This window comes from Marmota marmota, unplaced genomic scaffold (genome assembly GCF_001458135.2).
Source record: "Marmota marmota marmota unplaced genomic scaffold, marMar, whole genome shotgun sequence".
NCBI lineage: Eukaryota > Metazoa > Chordata > Mammalia > Rodentia > Sciuridae > Marmota > Marmota marmota.
In genome coordinates this window covers 35,574,464-35,592,546 of record NW_025999949.1, presented here as the reverse complement: position 1 = coordinate 35,592,546, position 18,083 = coordinate 35,574,464, and the positions used below count along the sequence as shown (strand labels likewise).

Genomic DNA, 18,083 nt, shown 5'->3' with positions numbered 1-18,083 from the left:
AGACTGCCTGGGTTCTAATCTCACATCTCTGGGCAAATGACGTGGTCTTCCATGCCTCAGTTTCTTTGTCTGTAAAATGGCGCTGATAATGGGATTACCTGCTCCGGATTGCTGTGAGTTAGTAGATATCCAGTTTTTAGTGTGGAAATGGGTTCATAGGAAGTGCTTTCCAAGTTTTAGTTACAAATGCTGAACACCCACACAGAGCAGTTGAAGAGGCAGACTCTATGCAGAAACATACCCAGATACAACGCTCTGACTACCCAGGAAGGCATGAGGAGGCGTGGCAGAGTGGTGAGGGATTTGGGGGTAAGCTGAGCTCACTTCTGGATCCACTGTTGAACCAAGGCCTTGATGAACAAAAAGGGCGCGGCTGAACATTCTGAACATCGGGACTCACATCCCATCAGGAAGAAGTAGCCAGTCAGGCCCAGGGTCACCTGGCGCAGAGGAGGCCACTGCTAGTGAAGGCGAGCAGGCTGGGAGGCACATTTCTGCCTGCTCGGGCTAGTGCGGGGTAGAGCAGGCGATCCTGGCAGGCCTCGGGAGTGCACCTGGTCCTCCTCTGCGCACGCTGGGTCCAGGCTCTGCAGAGCATTGCAGGAGACCAGCTGGAAGAGGGTTTGGAGGGTTGAAATAGCAAGGGCTCAGAGGGCTTGGGGGGCTCGTGCCCTGGGAGCCGTCCCCACTCTGCCTTCCCAGGTCTGCTTGCAGGCAGCAGCAGGATCTGAAGAGGCCAGCAGCTCTGCCTGACCACTGGTCTGTGTGCCAGGGTCTCGGCTGAGTATCCTTTTTGGCCCAGCAAGGAGCTGCTACAGTGGTGGTAGCCCTTGGAGAGGGGGATAGGCAAAAGACACATCTCACCTTTCATAGCCTCAGTTTTTTTCTTGCTAGACTTTCAAAATGCTCCAAATACATAAGTAATTTTCACATCTGTAGTTTACTGTCCTTAATTGCGTGCTCAATGACTCTTTGGCCACAGGACCAACATCCCTGCTGGGAGTGTTCCCTGCAGGAGGTGGAGGGTTAACAGGGACCTGGGGAGGGGCAGGTCTGCTCTCTGCCCTGGGCAGGGATTTCCTCCTGGAAAGGGCCTTTTTCGCCCCAGGTTGAGCTCACCTGTCAGTCATCAGGGCAGCTGAGTCATAGTGCCGTGAATTAGCATCTGCCGGGAAGGTTTTCTTAGTTGTGGTTATGTTTTCTACCTGTTAAAATTAGTCTTTTGCAGAAAGAGTTGTGTCGAATTTACAGCTGTCTTGTGGGCCTCCTGCCAGTCCTGCAGGCCTTCTCCTGCCCAGTTGTGTGGCACAGGCTTTCAGAGCAGCCACTCTGCTTGCACCTTGTCATTTAACTTAGACCTGAGAGGTAACATGACCCAGTCAAGGTCACAGTGGTAGCTGGCCTGAGATTTCTGCTCGCTGCTGTTTCTCAGTGTTCAGTGGCAGGGGCAGGCTGCAGGTGGAATGCGGGGGCCCACTGGAGGACCTTCCAGCTGAGGTTGAACTGTTAATTTGTTTGGCTTCTCTCTCTCTCTCTCTCTTTTTTTTTCTTTCTCCTTGCACTTGGGAGGAACCCAGGGCTTCATACCTGTAGGCAAGTGCTCTACCAGTGAGCTGCACCTTCAGGGAGCTTTATTGCAAGGTTAAATGGGCTGGGGCTACCTCTGTTTTTCCCCCGGTCTAGAACTTCCGGGGAAGGGGGTGAGGTCGAAGGCAGTGGTGTTGGGGGATGGACTGCAGGACGGGAGCAGCAACAGAGCGGGCCCCTTTCCATTCCTAGGGGCTCTGGAAGTCAAGGGGCCATGCTGCCGAGGGCAGGAGCCATGAAGGTGTTTGCAGTGTGTGCTGCGTGGGAGGCACTCACTTTTGAAGTAAACCCTTCTGTTTGTACTCACCCTGTTGTGGAAGGGATCCAGGTAGGGAGCCTCTTTGCGGCTGTGTTAAAGGTAAGGCATGTTTACAGGCTCCTGGGCTTGCCTTGCTGTCCTTGGTCAGTTCTTAATGGTTGCAGGTGAGGCTGACTCTCAGTCTTGAAGAATCCCCAGTTGGAGTGTGCTGTGCTCCAAGGTGGCATGTGACATGGAGTGCCACCGGTCTCTGCTCTTTGTCCATCCCCACTTCAGCAGGAGCTGGGGCAGAAGGGGAGCTGTGAGCTCCATCGTGCTGACGTGGTGGGGGCTCCTGAGGGCTGTGGCACTTGGGCTCTTGGGAGTCCTTGCTGGAACCCACCTTTTACCCTCTAGGGATTCCGGAGTGGGAACGCCTTCCCTGGTTTTCAAGCAGGCCCTTGGGCAGCCCACAGGGAGGCCCGTCCTCCTTTTTGCTTCCTGTTAAGCTGGCTCCCAGGCTCTCTGGAGTTTCCCACCACAGCAAGTCTTTCCATCTTGTCCACTGTCCTGGCCTCCTGAGCAGGGCTAATCTGACTGGGGTGCCCACCCTGGGAAGTGACGGAGGGGAGTGGTATGCAGAGCTCACGGTGTTCTCTGGACGCTCAGCTGAGCCAGGGTCATGCATCTGCTATGGACACATGGGACACACTCTGGCCTAGGGGCAAGGGCCCAGCCCATCTGTGTGGGGTGGGGACAGGCAGTATTTGGTGAGGTGGAACTTGTGTGCTGGGGAGGAGACGAAGCTCGCCGCCTGTATTCTAGCACCGCCAGGGCGGAGAGCCTTGGCCCGAGGTGGCTGGGCTGCATGTGGTGACTACAGGCCTCTGAGTACCGGAGCCAGGCACGGCCTGCCAAGGTGGGGCGTGACATTGTTGCTTCAGTGGATGTTCAGAGGTCAGGGTGATAACCCTGCAGTGGAGGCAGGAGCCCTCCTCTTACCCCACAAAATAAGGTAGCCTGAGAAGGTGAGGCAAGGCCAGGAGGGGCCTGCCCTAAGATGCAGGCCCTGAGCTCCATCCACAGCCCCAGGGGCTCTGCCCTTGCCAGCCTGTTGTTCTTACCGACTGCCTTCTTGCTGGTCGCTGGCGGTCTGGGCTCCAGGGATGTGCAGGGCAGCTCTGCAGCCACAATTGTTAGTCAGGTTTTGGTCACTGTGATGAAAACCTGAGAACTAGTTATAGGAGAAAGGCCTTATTGTGGCTCACAGTGTCATAAAAGTCTCAGTCCATGGCGTTGGTACTGTAGGCTGGCGATGAGGCGCCCAGCATCATGGTGGAAGGGCGTGGTGTAGAACAGCATCTGCTTATGGCAGCTGAGACTAGAGAAAAGGGGCCACGGACCAGAAGGAACCTTCCAGGACACAGCCTCCGGTGATCCTCTTCCTCCACCTAGGCCTTCCTTCTGAACACTGCTGGACTGGGGACCAAGCCTTCAGCACTTGAGCCTTTGGGATACAGTCCAGATCCAAAGCATGACCCCTGTGGACCTGGAGCCATGGCTGGACCCAACAGTTGCCCTCACCCACAGGCCTGGCGGAAGCAGGAGCGTGTGGGGCCGGCAGGGCAGATGCCCTCCGCATGAGCTCCTCTCCCTAGGACTCCGACAGATGGGGCTGCCTGGGTGTGGGATTAGGTGTTTAATCCCCCAAGAGGGTTTCTCTTTCACCAAGTAAACAGAGTAGAGTCACTGGGGCCGCTTGCCACACTAGAAATATCTTGGGCCTGGCGATCCTGTTTCTTGGGTTGCTGTTTGCTGTGGAAGGTTCCAACCCCTTTCCTTTCAGAGTAGGAAGAACAGCTTATTTTTCAGAGTGGCAAATAAGGAAAAGAATGAAAGTGTCTCCCAGTGTCTGTTTCTAGCAGTCTCCCAGGAGGGACATTTTTATAGACACCAGACGTCCTTGCCAGCCCAGCCAACTTTCCATCCTGAGATGGCCAGAGTGTGCCACCAGCCGCCCTCCTCTCTCTCCAGCTGAGCCAGCCAGAGGAGCTGTGGGCCTTCAGGCGGCTGGCCTGCCTCGGCTCCTGGCCGAGTACTCTCTGCGTCTCCTCCTCTCACACAGACCTCTGGTTCTGCTTACTGACCTGCAGATGCGGGATCTGGGTGTGCTCAGTCCACGGGTAGGCCATCGTCATGGGGTTTGGAGGGAGCTCAGTGCTTATTCTGCTCTTACTGTCTTGTAACTGCTGTTAAGATCCACATTAAACACCGTCTCTGGCTTTGTGGATCCAAGTGGCACGTGCTCAGGGGAAGTGCTGGGTATGTATGATTGGTTCTGGAGCCCAGTGGCAGGTGTCCAGGGCTGGTGTCACAGCTCTTCTGTGCCTTCATGCTGCTCAGCAGTGGCTGCAGGGCAGTCCCTGAAGCTCTGCCCTTGGGTGACAGAAAGCCGCCCTTCCACAGCCCCTTGGGCATCCTTGGTGTTCATGGCTCCTGGGACTGTCTAGGGGCAGAGTCAAAGTTGTTGTGGATGCCTAGAACTTCTGGGAAAGTTGAGACACCCAAGGATGCAGTGTCAGAAGTGCCCGTGTCTTCCCTCCAGCTGTCTCCTCCTGCCTGTCAAGGGCTCTGGGGGTACTGGGGAGGAGACACAGAGACAGCGCCAGTGCAGGAGACTAGGATGCTGCTGCTAGACCCTGCAGGAAGTGCCCTCCCTGACCCGGCCAGCACAGGCCTCCCGATGTCCATGGGTGTTGGCCAGGGCTCCCACCACTGCACTGTGCTCCACAGGTCTGCCTGGTGGCTCAGGACTGGGGTATTGCGTGCTATTGAGGTTGTGGGATAGGAGAAGCAGGACCCGACAGATTTTGCACATGGTAAGCTGTAGAGTAACAGAGGCAGCTGGGGTGGCTTATGGGTGCCTTCTTAGACCTGCAGGCTTGGCCCCAAACAGCTTTTCTCCCTGGTGGTGGGCCACGGGCAGGACTCTGGCCTGAAGCTCTGCTTGTGGGTCTGTGAGGGGCACCATGTAGGGCTCCTCCGCTGGATGTCTCCCCTGGTGGACCATGCATGAGGCCTGTTCTTGATTCAGGTCCCATTTGGCTGGTCCCACCACTAGGTTTACAGATAAGCAAGAACTATGGAGCCCAGCCTGATGCTCAGAGAAACACAGCAGGCTCCCAGTGTTGCCAGACCGATCTTGCTGCCTCCAGGGTACACTGGGGACATCCATTATGTGTGGCCTGGATGGGAACCATGAGGAACGGATGTTTGGGGTGGGAGCAGGAGAAGAGTACATAGCAAGGAGAAGATGGGCGGTGTTGTGCTGAGTGTGTCGGGTGAAGCAGCTCTGGAGTTCAGGCGTCCCTCTCTCCCTGAGGACGAGGGCGCCAGCCTTCTTGCCACTGTGCATGCGGTGCTCAGACTTGGTATTTTTGTAGTAACTGGTCTTTTTTTTCGCCCCCCAAGAGATAGTTTACGCAGAAAGCTTAGTGAGTGACAGATAAAATCAGACTGCCGCTTCTGAGAGGTTCTGGGAGGGCTGGTGCTTCCAGTTCCAGAACCACCCCGAAAGTCAGCTTGTCATCAGGAGCCAGGGGTCCTCTACCTGCTGGCCCTCGGCCCCTCAAGCCAGTTGGAGCAGGGCTGCGCAGGGCTGCAGGGAGGCTGACTCTTGGCTGTCCTCACCCTCGCCTGCACTTCATTCCCGAGGACTGGCCACCAGCACTTGCTAACCTACAATTTCCAGTTACCACTCTAGGAATGCATCCCTTTTAGTACAACTTTGGGTAGAAATTCTTGTCAAACTAATGATATTATCACTATTAGTTTATTCTTTTGAGCTATTCAAAGAAAAATCAGACTACCTGCAGTAGCTGTTCCAGTTTCAGCTAAGCTGTTCTCTCTAGTCGAGTGCTCTCTGGGCTCAGTGCTTGTGTCTGCACACTGTGACAGGAGGCGGGTGGCGTCTGACTCACCTAACTGACCATCTGCTGAGTCTCCAGGTGTAGCGGCTGCAGCTCTGCCCTGGGAGCCTATGAGCAGGGGCAGGGCCTGGCTGTAGCTGTTGGAGGGGACACCTCTGCACCCCGAGTTCTTGTGCATTCCACAGTCACTGCTAGAGGCCCAGGAGCCCTGTGCTGTAGGACGTGAAGAAGACAGTGGTGTGGTGCAGCCCGTCTTTCCTGAGAGACGAGCTTGTGCTCCGAGGTCCCCTCTGCCCAGCTGCCTGGCTCAGGAGAACTGCTGCTGCTGCTGCTCCCAGCGCTGATGGGGCCGGTGGCCTGTTGGCAAGTATTCACCTGTGCCATGCTGCCTGTTCAGGCTGTTGGCATTCCCCGGGTGAGGCCGGCAATGGACAGCCTGGCTCTTTGGGGTCTGGGCTCCGGCTGATGATGTTGGGGTCCCAGGGCCCTCTGTTGGCATGCTCCATGGCCATGCTTCTATTGGTCACCCAGGCAGTTTACGTGTCTCTCAAGAAACCTAAGTTGAAGTCAGAGTTAAGCCTTAATGCCCCCTTGTTCCCTTTCATCCCAGTAAGCATCTTAAAATCCCTCCTTTTAATTAACTCCTTTCCTACTGTTTGTTGTGGGCTGGACTCGGAGCTAGCTGCTCAGGAGACAGAGCTACAGCTGCCCTTGGGCTGGCCCCTGTGGTCCCTTGGGCAGGGGCTTGTGGGGGCAGGGGTCTTGGCGTCCTAGCCTCCCTGCAGGATGCTGAGGACCCGCAGAGCAGACAGCCCAGCAAGGTCCGAAGCCAGCCGGGCCAGGCACCACTTCCCTCTAGAAGGGCTGCTTTGGCAGCTTTCGCTTCTCATGTAGGCAAGTCCCAAGCTAATATTTATCCTGCAGAGTATCTTAACAATGCTGGGGTGCCAAGCATTTGCAGGGACTTCATTAATCTCTGAAAGAGAGTCATTGTTACATTGATAAACTGAGGCACTGTTACAATGGCAGATTGTGTTCGAACTTGCAGCCTGTTAGTTCTTGCCAACAGATGGATTGTTTGGAGCTTTCTTGTGCAGGCTGCTTTACCCGTGTGGGTTCCCTTTGCCAGAGCAGGCGTGGGGTGTGTGCTGGGTGGGGCCTGCAGCCCAGGTCCTGTGGTCAGCAGGTGTTGCTGCTTGTGTGATTGGCAGGCTGCTTTGTGGAAGTGCAGAATTTGGTACTGGAGCCCTCTGCTTTTTATGAACATCACTTTAAAGCTGGAGGTGCCTTTTTCTGAGGGGAAACTGGTCCTCAGACCACTTGCACAGGCAAGTTCCAAAGAACAGTGATTGTCCAGATCAGGGAGGCCGGGTAGGTGGCATGTGCCAGTGCCCTGGGAGATGCTGCTCTGAAGGAAAACAGTACAGAACTGCCCCTCCCTCCATTGGTACCGGGTTGGACCCAGGGGTGGTCTGGCACTGAGCCACACCTCAGTCCTTTTATTTTACTTGGAGACAGGGTCTCAATAAGTTGCTGAGGCTGACCTTGAACTTGTGAGTTCTTCCTGCCTCAGCCCCCCAAGTAGCTGGGATCACAGGCATGTGCCACTGTGAGGGGCTCGGAAATTACTCCTTAAAAAACGTCTTTCCTGAGGAAGGATGTTACTTCCCGATGAAAGGAGCCCCTCTGCCTCTCCTCCAGAGCCTCTGCCTTGGCCAAGCCATGGTCCTGGGCTGCTTGGTGTGCAGATGGGAAGCAGGGGTGCAGCAGGGCTTGGCACTGTGTGTGTGTGTGTGTGTGTGTGTGTGTGTGAGAGAGAACAGGCGGGTGAGGGATGCGAGTCATGGCGTCAGGACTGGTGTGGGCTGAGAGCAGAGAAGAGAGGTCTGAGGTGGGGCCCAGCTGAGCCCCCAACTTCACCCAGGAGCCAGAGTAGCCAGGGTGAGGCTTAGGCCTGGCTGGCTGACCTTTTGTGGACAGGAAGGGTCCAGGTGGCTGCACCGCAGGCTGGAGTCCCTTCCACAGCCCTGTGCAGCGTGCCCTGGGGACTGAGCTGAGGCTGGAGCAGCAGCCGCCTGCTGTCCTTCAGGACCCTGCTGCTCACTGGCAGTGGTGCTGGCTGTGTTGGTAAGCAGCCCTGGGACTTCCTCTTTGGTCAGATGACTGTGCTTTCTTGCTGGCTTGCAGTTCTCCTTCCCCCTCAGCCTGGCTCCTGCCCCCTGGGTGTGGCCAGCACTAGGCCAGGAGGCAGTCTGCTGTCCCCCCAACCCCCACCAGGTGCCATGCCCATGTCCCTGTGGGTTTCACAGTCTGTTTGAAGTTTTTCTTTTTCCTGCCTGTGTAGTGTTGGGGACAGAACCCAGGGCTGTACATGCTAGGCAAGGGTCTGTCCCTGGGCTGCACCCTGGCTGGTGTGTGTTGAAAAGATGGCTGTTGGGCTAGACTGTTGGGAGGTGCACTGAATGCCCACGGGGCAGGGGAGGGGTGTGGCTTTACCCTTGCTGCCCAGATGGCGTGTGTGGAGGGCCTCCTGAGCTTGCTGTACCTGAGAGCTGCAGCTTCTGAGGGAGTTGCCCTTTGTTTCCAGAGGAGGAAAACCCTGACTAACGGTTTGCTTGTTTGTGCCAGCACATGTGTCTGGGCTGACTTGGTTCAGGCTTGGACCCTGGGGTCTGGCGCTGAGCCACACCTCAGGCCTTTTTATTATTTTACTTTGAGACAGGGTCTCACTAAGTTGCTGAGGCTGGCCTTGAACTTGTGATCTTCCTGCCTCAGCCCCCGACCCCGCCCCCCCCCCAGCCATCCTGGCTGTTCGCTGGGATCACAGCATGTGTCTCCAGGACATAGGAAGTCGTAGTTGCACCCCTAGGGACCCCACTGCACCGCGCAGCTTGACCCTCCTGGCTTTCTGGATTTCAAGCCTCTTGGGCTTCAGTTTCATGAACCTGAGTCTGGTGCTTAGCAGTGAGGTTCTCACACAGGGGACAGAAGCCAGCGGCTGGTCTTCGAGGTGGGTCTGGGCTGGAGCCCACAATTGTAGTGACACCCAGTCCTTGATTGATTCGAGTCCATATGGAGCTTCCGTATGTGGAGGATCTGACAGTGGTGGCTAGTCCCCAGCATGGGAGCGGAAGCGGCGTCGTCATCGGCATGTGTGGTTTGCGGTGTGTGGCCTGCATTCCTGGCACACCGGGTTGCTCTGGGCACATGTGAGGCAACCTGCCCCAGTGCCTGCGCCCCTGCAATTCAGGTGGCTGGGAACCTGGCCCCTGTGGTTCCCAAGTTGGTTCCTGGCTGTTCTTGGCCTGTTGGGAGGCAGCCTGGTGCTGGTGCCCAGGGTCTGATCTGATGCTGCAGGGCAGTGCTGAGGCCTGGGGTGATAGCACCCTGAGAATTACCAGTGGGAAGGTGCTTGTTGTTGTCTTCAGCTGAGAAACCACAACGGGCCTTTGGCTGGGGAGCCCAGTGCCAGTGGGATCTTGGGCAGGAAGGAAGCTATCGATCACCCAGACAAGGGGTGGAGCTGTCTGATCCCACACTGACCTGCCTGGGGCCTAGGGCCTGGGCCCACGACCCTCTATCTCATCTCATTCTAGAGAAAAGAGAAGCCTATGGCTGGTCCTATCCCTAGCGGGCCAGTGTCCTGTGGGCTGGACTAGGCCATGGATACCCATCGCGCAGGGGCATATGGAATAGCCCTGAGCCTGCCGTGGCAGGGCGGGAGGCTCACCCTCACCGTGGGGGAGGCAGGCAGGAAGGACAGTCTGAGCTACAGGTCCAGGAGGAGTGCCCCAGTGAAGTACTGGCCCCTGCACCCAGACATGGTTCATCCAGAGGAGCCCACTGTCGTCCCTGCAGGGCCTTGGGGCGTCCCCATCAGGCTGCTGGGTGTCCACTGGTTGAGTCTTTCATGTCTGCAGCAGCTGAATGGTGTAGATCCCCCAACAGCTCAGTCCACAGGCATCTTTACAGACCTTCCCAACCTACCTCTTGGGCTGCTGTTGGCCTCCCAATGCAGTCCTCTGTGGGTCGGGCTGGCCACCCCAAAACAGTGACATATCTATGTTTTTATTTGTTTTTTAATTCCTGGGGATTGAACTTGGGGATGCTTCATTTCTGAGCCATATCCCCAGCCCCTTTTATTTTCATTTGGAGATAGGATCTTGCTAAGTTGCTGAGGCTGGCCTCAAACTTGCAGACCTCTTGCCTCAGCCTCCTGAGTTGATGGAATGACAGGCATGTTCACCACACTGAGCTATATTCTCAAAGATAATTTACTTATTCTACTTATTCATTTATTTATTTTCTATACCTTTATTCCATTCATTTATTTTTATATGGTGCTGAGAATCGAACCAGGGGCCCCACACATGCCAGGCGAGTGTCCCACCGCTGAGCCACAGTCCCAGCCAAGTTTACTTATTTAAAAAAAAAATATTTTTTTAGTTGTAGATGGTCACACAGTATCTTTATTTGTTAATTTATTTTTATGTGGTGCTGAGGATCGAACCCAGTGCCTCACTTGTGCTAGGCAAGTGCTCCACCACTGAGCAACAGCCCCAGCCCATACTTACTTGTTTTTGATTAAAGTTTAGGTCATATAGAAGCACAAAGAACCTAAGTATGAATGAACCACACAGAAATTTGTGTATCCATCTTTTAAAGCTTCTAATGTGGTCATGATGCGCACTTGATTTATGGCCTGCTTTTTACACTTACTATCAGGTGTTTCCTGTCACCTGTCGTACAGTGTGGCTTTCTTTATGGACATGCCACTCTTTAGCCAGTTTCTTCTGGATGCTTGAGATTTCTCTTTTTTTGCAGGCCTTGGGATGGAACCCAAGGCCTCACATGCCCCGGAGCCACACCCAGCCCGCCAGGGCTTCCTGGGGGTGGAGTGTGCTGAGCTTCTGTGTACCCTGAGCAGGCTGCAGTCTGGGGAGGGCACTGGTGTTCTTTCCATGCTGGGGGTTGCACCAGGCCTCACACACTGGGCAGGAGCCATGCCATGGGGCTGCCCAGCACAGGCAGCTGCTGTGGTGGTCCAGGAGGCTGAGCTGGTGTGGGCAAGAGCAGTGCTTTGTCCACAGTTCCAGAAGGTGCTTGCTTGGTCCTGAAAAGCCAGCTCTCCCCAGAGCTTTGGGGTCATTAAATACCTGACTGGGTTTCCTCATCACAGAAAATGGAGGGTACCAGATTGGGGGACTCCTCTTCTCTACAGAGGTGGGGAGATATTGGTAGGTTTTGGTCTGATTTATGCAGTTAAGGAAGGCCAGGCCACCTCTTCTGTGGGAGGTGTCCCCAGTTCCAGCTGCTTCCCTGAGTGGGGACCAGGAGGAGGAAGAAGCAGTGGCTGTCCAGTTCTCCCCCTCTGCTTGCTCATGGAGGTTAGCACTAGGGGTCTGAGAAGGCTGCCACTTGAGGAGGTGCTGAGACTGGGGAATGGTCTCTGCAGCACCTTTTCCTGGTGGGTGGCACTATGGTGACTCAGCCTGTGGCTTTAGATAAAGTCCTGGTGCTCTTGGAGCGCCTTGCAGGAAGGCTCGTGGTTTTAGCCCATCACTTTGGTCATAAGAAGGACAAAAACAAATGGGACCTCAGGCTACAGCCCATGTAAATTGTCTTCTAAACTTGGTTTAAATAAAAAAACTAGTTGTCATTTTAACAGTTGTCGAAGAAAAAGTAGTGTCCCATGTCCCACTATTTCAGTTGTCTGCCATCAACCAAGGTCTGAAATATAAATGAGAAGGTTCCAGAAAGAAACAGCTCATAGATTTCTAAGTTGTGCACCCTTCTGAGTGTAGAGGAGTCTTGTACGTCCCTCCCTCCCACCTGGGACCCGAGTGCCACTTCCTGCGGGGCAGTCACCAGATGGCTGCACATATCGAGTGCTGGTGGTGAGGGTGAGCCCCGTCTTACTTCATGGTGGTCCCTGGGCATAGAGTGGTGGCACTGGAGAAGCCAGAGAGCACTTCCTTTAAGTGGAGAGGTCAGAGTCCTCCGCTGTCCTTCACAGGAAGAGTGGCCCTCCCAGGGAGTCGTGGTGGAGGAAAGGGTTGTGAGTTGCCTGCTGCGCCTCAGACTTCAACAGTGCCAGGCCGCAGCCCAGGTGGCAGCTGAGCCTGCATGCACCTGCAGGAGAAAGGACCAGTGCTGGCTTTATGGCCACAGTGTCAGCGTCCCTGGGGTCTTGGAGTGGTTCCTGTGGGCAGGGGTGCTGCTGTACGCCCCGTGCTTCTCTTTAAAAATGTCAGTGCTGGGCTGGGGATGTGGCTCAAGCGGTAGCACGCTTGCCTGGCATGTGTGGGGCACTGGGTTCAATCCTCAACACCACATAAAAATAAAATAAAGATGTTGTGTCCACCTAAAACTAAAAAATAAATATTAAAAAAAAAAAGAATGCCAGTGCTTCGTGGGTTTCCTCTTCTCTTTCTTTGCACTCTGGGCACTTAACCCAGGGGTGCTCTACCTCTGAGCTGCATCCCCAGTCTTTTATATTTTATTTTGGTACAGGGCCTCACTAAGTTGCTGAGGCTGGCCTAGATCTTGGGATTCTCCTGCCTTAGCCTCCCAAGTCGCTGAGATGACAGGCGTGCTTTGCCAGCCCGACCTGTGCCTGGTGTTTTGTCTGACCACGTGAGCACTGTAGTTCTGTGCCAGTGGATGGCTTAGTCCCAGGTCTCACTTCTCGAATCCCTGCGTCCATCGTGGCCTTAGGATGCCTGCAGGATCTGTGAGTCACTGAGTCACGGCAGGAACGAGCACCACTCAAGAGCCCCTCACATCCTGGCTGTCCTTGGGGCTGTTTCCTCAGCTGTGCCCATGTCCTTAGTCAGGTCTGGACTGTATGTGTGCAGCGCGAGGGATTCTTGCTTCATTTCCACCCCGCTTGGTCATCCTGCTGGCCCTGGCCTCTCTGTGTGATGGGTGGCCAAGGCTGCCTGCCTGCTTGCCCTGGGTCTGCTGCTAGATGAGGCGAGCAGTGATTCAGAGAAGCACTCGCTCATCTCCCTCGGGACTCCTGGCTGAGACGCGCGTTTGGCATTTTGGATCCATGCTGCAGCTTGGTTTCCTGAGCCGCCGGGATTCCAGGAGCTGCGCAGTTTAAACGCTTGCTGCTGTTTCCATGGCAGCCAAAGCTTCGCTCTGACTCCAGTGGCTCAAATCAGCAAATCCGTGCTAGGGACATTTAGAAAGAAAGGGAGAGAAGAACCCCTCACTGCTTTTTAATTAGAAAACCTACTCGGCTGATTGGGCAAATCAAGGAGGCTGTAAAGAACTGTGGTAAGAAGGCTAAATGTTGGGGGGACGGTTTTCTTTGGGGATGCCTGTCCTTGGTTCAGGTCATTTTCTCATAAGTGAACTTTCGTCCTGGGCTTTTTATTTTTGTTGGGTGCTTTTTTGTTCCCTTGATGTTTGGGTGGCAGTTGTCTTACTAGTGTAGAGATTTCTGATTCTAAGTGGATTTTATTGTGGTTTTAAGAGGTGGAAGTTTGGAATTTGACCTCATGTCATCAGTTTGCCTGTCTCCCTGGAAGCTTGCCGTTGGGCCTGCTGTTGATCTGACGGGGTCCTCTCGGCCAGGAGGTTGCGCTGCCTGGAGGCTGTGTGGCCAGGTAGTCTGCGTGGCCCATGAGAAAGGGCTGCTGAGGGAGCAGTCAGAAGTCAGCAGGTGCAGGGGCTGAGGTGGACCCTGCAACACGGGGAGAGCAGAGTGATGGCCAGAGAACAGGTGGCCCTTTAGGGGGACTTTGGGACCAGCCCAGACTAAGGGGGAGTTGGGGCAGGGAGTGGTGTGTCTAATTGGCTTTTTAAGGGGTTGCCCAGGTGACAAAATTGAGAAAACAGGCTCTTAGGGTGAAGGGCAAGCCATCAGGCCAGTTCGGATCCTCCAGTGGAGCCCCAGGTGGCCTTGATGGGAGGGGCTGGGAGGCAGCCTGCCACTGTGCATGCCAGGCCCAGGAATGGGCTGGCGAGTCAGCAACAGGCTCTAGTGTCCTGAGGGCAACCAGTAAGAATGGATTCCCTGCTTTTAAGACCAGGAAGACCTGGAAAATCAGAAGTGGAGAGGTGCTGGCCATTTTCTCAGGTGTCTGCGTGTGCCCATGCCTGCCCTACACATGTGCCCCTGGCGGGTTGAGGAGGCTGCTGATGAGCTGTGGATGCTCGGGCAGCCCCGTTGTGGCCACTGCCTTGGGTGGGTGGCATTTGTTGGAGAGGCTGAGCTGCCTCTGGCACCCGTCTTCTTGCTCCTTAGACAATGCTTGCAGTTGGCTCCCACTGAGTCACCCCAGCAGCCCTCCAGGGGCACTGGAGCCCTGGTCTAGTCGTACGCCACTTTCTGAGGTGCTGTTCTTGGGTGTCTGGACAAGTCTGCAACTGATACCCTGCCCCAGGAGCCCTGGGAATCCCAGTTGCACCCTGGAGCTCTGTTGGCCATCCTGATGTTTTCCTTTGAGTGGAAAAGTGACTTCCAGAAATGGAAGTGCCAGCCGTGAAAACAGAGGCGTTCAAGTGGACAGCCTGAGGCTTGCAGGACTCTGACAGCCTCTTGCTGTGGGGGAGCCTCACGGCTCATCCCCTGGGGCTCTGTTCCTTGTTGGATTTTCTTGCCCCCTTACCTACGGTAAGCCCTGTGTGCTGGGCTCAGAAGGGGCTGAGTGTCTCCACAGATGAGCGGCTGTAAGGACAGTGTCCCTCAGTGCCGGCCAGGCTGGTGGCACCTTTCCTGGTGTCTGCAGGTAGTGCTGGCATTGTGTGCTGGTTGCAGGTCTGTTGGATCTGTTTGGCAGGTATTGCTCTCTGCCAGCTGCTGGGTCATGATTTGCAATGGGCGGGGTGACCGTACATCACAGATTATATAGGAGTGGCCCCCTGTTGTCATGGGGGGACCAGGAAGCCCCTGGACTGGAGGAAGCACCCTTTGGTATCTGCAGTTTACCGCTGAGGAAGCAGGCCCAGCCTAGGTGAGTGGACTTGCCAAGGTCTGCCAGGTGGTTGTAGCATGCAGACGCAGCTGAGTCATGCCCAGTGGGTGGGTGGGGCATGGGAGGGTCTGGTTGGCAGTTCTCCGAGGAACAGCAGGTGGCTGTGCAGTCCATGAGGTGCAGCGTGTGGTGCACTTCCAGAGGGGCTCAGCAGGCCTGGTGTGTGTGTCTGTCTTGGAAACGCACTCTTGCTGCAGTGTGCCAGTGTCCCAGCTTGGAACTAGAAAAGCAGTCTCTGCTGCTTGGTGGCAGGTCACACTGGCCTTTGCTTCCTGGCTGGAAGAGGGATGGGTCTTCTTGGAGCCCTTTTTCTCCTCCTTCTCACTAAAAGAGAGACATTTCTAAAATTTGGTTTTCTTTTTTAATGGAGTGGTGAGGGGTTAGTCCTCTGCATTCAGTGCTTCTGAATGTTTTGTTTTGTTTTGGTTTTTTGACCATGTGGTGCCTGCCTGATCTGGGCAGGTGCTGCACATGCTTCTGGGCTGGCGGGTGGAAGGAAGAGTGCAGGCTGTGTGGAGGACCGGAGGACCCCAGGGTCTGGGAAGACTGGGTCCTCTAGCAGGACCCTGGTGAGGCTGTGGTCTGACTGAGTCCACGGCTGGGCGGTTCCTCTGTTGCTGGGATACTGATTCACTGAGGAAACCTTAATGACTGATGGTGTACAGTGTGACAATGTTTTGATCCCCTCACGCCCTGGGGACTCTTTCCAAGTTTCCTCAATTCCATTTCGTAATGCTCAAGAGTAATTTATACACATAGATAAAGAGATGCTCAGACACAAGCTTGCACGTTCACAGACAGGTGGATGGAGACAGACTCACAGGCACAAGTGTGCACACAGATGAGTGACCCCTTGCCTCGCCCCTGCTCCAGCAGCAGGTGGGCAGCCTGGTGTGTGGGGCTGGGGTGGAGCCCAGGAGCCTGCAGTGCAGAAACACCCCTCTGATCCAGACTCACAGGGCGACCAGCCGAGTTTTGGAGAGGCCACAAAGTCCTGGGCCTCGGTTGAATTTATGTTATTTTGTATGCCTTAGACCAGAGGTATGTTGTGCAGCCTGAGGGGCCAGTCAGAGTTCCTGCAGGTGACACATAACACCAGGAGTGGACACGTCCAGGACGGGATCAGCACATATGTGAGCCAGTTTGAGAAAAGCTTTCCCAACCGTGTGACACCAGTGACTGTCCTGAGTCTTTTCTTGTCTAGAGCATGTTACTTATTTGTTTAAATATAAGGACAAAACACTAATTATTTTTTAAATCCTACACTTTACAGAGCAGTTTCAAATTTGCAGCAGAATTCAGAGGACTATACAGAGAGTATCTTTATGCCTATTGCTCTCAGATGCATATAGCCCACCAGAGGGGGCCTCCTGACACCACAGTGTCACCAGAGTGACGGCTGCCTGTGGTGTTGTGTTTTCTGTGGGTTTGGACAAAGGTGCCATGATATGCATCTCCCTTTGGCGCACCAGAATGTTTTCCCTGCCCTAGACACTGCTCCTCCTGTCCAACAGTCCCCTCTGTAACCTGGCTCCCGTTGACCTGCTATAAACACAGTACATTTCTTTCATCTGGTGGCTCCTTTCACTTAGCATCTGAGGGGCCCACATGACTTCAGTGCTCAAGAGCGCATCTCTTTTCAGTGCTGAATAATATTCCATTGTTGGGATGGGCCATAATTTGTCACCTTTAAAGGACATCTGGGTTGCTTCCAGGTGTTGGCACCTATAAATGTAGCCACTGTAAGCCTTTGGTGCCAGTTTTTGGACACTAGTTTTCACCTCCTTTGGTTAAGTCCAAGGAACCCAGATCTTGATTGCACTATTAGAGGACATTCCACTCAAAAAAAAAAAAAAAAAAAAAACCAGAACCAGCCTTGGTCAGGTTGTGTTTGGAGCAGCCAGACCATTTTGCACCCCCTGCAGTCAGTGGGGGCCTGCAGGCCCAGGCCCTCCCCAGCTCCCGGTGGGGCTAGCATTCTGGGTTTGGGCCACTCCCAGTGCTGTGTGGTGGCCTGTCTGCTTGGTCTGTCTGTCCCTGGTGAAACTGATGTGGAGTGGTCCCTGTGTGGTTTGCATATCTGCAACGTCCCTTTTGTGAGCTGCCTCTTGAGATCTTTGACCTACTTTAAATCAAGTCCTTTTCCTATTGTTGGACTTCAATAGTTCCTTGCGTATTTTAGATGATATTTTATCAGATGTGTCTTCTGCAGATACTTCCTCCTAGCCTGTGGCTGTGCTCTCATTCTGTGGGGGCAATGCTGACTTTGCGTTGGGGTCAGTGGAGTTTCTGAAGTGCCATTCAGGAAGTACTGCTGTAAGCAGAACTGCTGTCGGCTGGTTTCAATCCTGCCAAGGTGCTTTGAAGTTGCTTGATCCGATTTCATGTTTTTTATGCTCTTGAGCCAAAAGCTGTTTTTCTTTTTCTAATTTTATTGGTGCTGCTGCTGTTTTGCAGTTCTGTGGATTGAACGTGGGCCCTGAGTGTGCTGGGCAGGCACCCCGCTGGGCTGCACCCTACCTTGGTTTCCTCCTTACACACTGCCAGCGTCCTGGCCCCTGGCTTCCAACAACCATGTGCATGGACGGGAGGACTAGCTGACTAGCGCACATTAGCTGGGTCGTCAGGGAGCAGCTGACAGCTTTTCTACCGGAAAACAGGACAGCTATCCTCACCTTAGGACAGGTCTGTGTGACCGTCTTCTGACTTTGTGACATGAGGAAGTGGCAGGCAAGGTAGAAATCACATTTCAAACTTTGAATTTTGATCTCTTCCAGGCTAGTGACCTGGTAAGATGCTGCTGTCCACTCTGGGCAGTCCTGTGACGACCAGAGAGCACGTATCCTTTGTGTGCTGCAGAGCTGGGATCAGTAGGTTAGTGAGGTTTCCACTAAGATAGGTATTTGGAGATGATGTGCTGTCCTAAGTCCAGGAGCCTCTGTGGTCCCCGTGGGCTTTCCAAGGGTGGCACACCCCATCTTGTGCCTGTCTCTGAATGATGGAATGATGGGCAGCTGGCTGTCCACGTCTGTGAGCATGGGTATCCTCAGCCCGATGTGAGGCATCAGAGCTGGTGGGACCACCTTCAAGGAAGTATGACTGCCACATCCATGCTGCTGGTCAAGAATTTGCAGTGATGGCGTCCACCTAAAACTTGAGCCGAGCATGGGGTGCTATGCAGATTCACTGTCCGGTTGGCTTTTCTTGGGCTCGGTACACAGTGGCCTTCCCCCAGCACACTGGGAAGTCACGTGCTTGGCATCCGTGTCTGTAGATTATAAGAGCAGGACAATAGAGGAAGTTGTTGATTGGAACAATTGCTGTCTGAGTGCATCTGCAGGT

The 18,083-nt window shown here is 54.5% G+C and overlaps 1 protein-coding gene across 3 annotated transcripts in view; it reads left to right on the top strand.

Moving 5' to 3' along the window:
- Slc45a4 (solute carrier family 45 member 4) overlaps positions 1-18,083 on the top strand; it is a 75,101-nt gene that overhangs the window by 16,475 nt on the left and 40,543 nt on the right. The window contains exon 1 of one of the 3 annotated variants that reach the window (XM_048802228.1): positions 12,356-13,038. The exons of 1 other annotated variant lie outside the window; for it this stretch is intronic. The gene's annotated coding sequence lies outside the window, so the exon portion shown is untranslated. Of the gene's footprint in view, positions 1-12,355; positions 13,039-18,083 lie in introns of those variants that run through there. One more of the 3 variants, XM_048802227.1, reaches the window with a different exon arrangement.